Source organism: Oncorhynchus gorbuscha, linkage group LG25 (genome assembly GCF_021184085.1).
Source record: "Oncorhynchus gorbuscha isolate QuinsamMale2020 ecotype Even-year linkage group LG25, OgorEven_v1.0, whole genome shotgun sequence".
Taxonomy (NCBI): Eukaryota; Metazoa; Chordata; class Actinopteri; order Salmoniformes; family Salmonidae; genus Oncorhynchus; species Oncorhynchus gorbuscha.
In genome coordinates, this window is record NC_060197.1 from 1,506,892 (window position 1) to 1,508,729 (window position 1,838).

A 1,838-nucleotide genomic window follows, 5' to 3' on the forward strand; every position below is an offset into this window, starting at 1 on the left:
TGTCAACAACTAAAATGTACTGTGTGTGCATGTGATGAAAGCATGCACTGTCAAAGGGTACATTTCAAATCAAATACAATATATTTATAAATCTTCATCAGCAGATGTCACAAAGTGCTTATACAAAAACCCAGCCTAAAACCCCAAACAGCAAGCCATGCAGATGAAGAAGCACCTCTGTGAACTCTGTTAACAGTGTAATGGTGTGTGTCCAGGCAGGCATGTCCTCATGAGCACTCTGACCTTGCACTCAGTCACCCTGTTAAAGTCCACTAAACTTCAGCCTTCCTTACTCCATAATACAGTCAAAGAAAGTGTGTCTGCGTGCATGTGTGGTTGTGAGCGCTCATGCATACTAGTATGTACCTGTGTCCATCCCTAACACAATCCCATGAAGGGTTAACTCTGAACAGCCTTAACACATTCCCATGAAGGGTTAACTCTGAACAGTCTTAACACATTCCCATGAAGGGTTAACTCTGAACAGTCTTAACACATTCCCATGAAGGGTTAACTCTGAACAGTCTTAACACATTCCCATGAAGGGTTAACTCTGAACAGTCTTAACACAATCCCATGAAGGGTTAAGTCTGAACAGCCTTAACACATTCCCATGAAGGGTTAACTCTGAACAGTCTTAACACAATCCCATGAAGGGTTAACTCTGAACAGTCTTAACACATTCCCATGAAGGGTTAACTCTGAACAGTCTTAACACAATCCCATGAAGGGTTAACTCTGAACAGTCTTAACACATTCCCATGAAGGGTTCCCCCCTGAACAGCCTTAAATCTCTGGGATATGTGGCATGGTAGCGTCCCACCTCGTCAACAGCCAGTGAAATTGCGGGGCGCCAAATTCAAAACAACAGAAATCCCATAATTAAAATTCCTCAAACATACAAGTATTTTACACCATTTTAAAGATAAACTTGTTGTAAATCCAGCCACGGTGTACGATTTCAAAAAGGCTTTGCGACGAAAGCATACCAAACGATTATGTTAGGTCAGTACCTAGTCACAAAAAATACAGCCATTTTTCCAGCCAAAGAGAGGAGTCACATAAAGCAGAAATAGAGATAAAAATAATTTGATCTTCATCAGATGACACTCATAGGACTTCGTGTTACATTATACATGTATGCTTTGTTCGATAAAGTTCATATTTATATCCAAAAATATCAGTTTACATTGGAGCGTTATGTTCAGTAGTTGCAAAACATCCAGTGATTTTTCAGAGAGCCACATCAATTTACAGAAATACTCATAATAAATATTGATAAAAGATACAACTGTTATGCATGGAATTTTAGATCCACTTCTCCTTAATGGCGCAATGTCAGATTTTTTTTTCAACTTTACGGAAAAAGCACATCATGCAATAATCTGAGCTCAGACAACAAAACAAGCCAAACAGATATCCGCCATGTTGTGGAGTCAACAGAAGTCAGAAATAGCATTACAAATACTCACTTACCTTTGATGATCTTCATCAGAATGCACTCCCCGGAATCCCAGTTCCACAATAAATGTTTGTTTTGTTCGCTAAAGTCCATCATTTATGTCCAAATACCTCCTTTTTGTTTGCGCGTTTAGTACACAATCCAAACTCACTAGAGGCGGGCAAGTCCAGGTGAAAGTTCAGAAGAAAAGTCAAAGAATGTTGACATATAGTGGAAGCCTTAGAAAGTGCAATATGACCCCATAGACACTGTATATTTGATAGGCAATTACTTGAACAACTACAAACCTAAGATGTCCCACTTCCTGGTTTTTGCCTGCCATATGAGTTCTGTTATACTCACAGACATCATTCAAACAGTTTTGGAAACTTCAGAG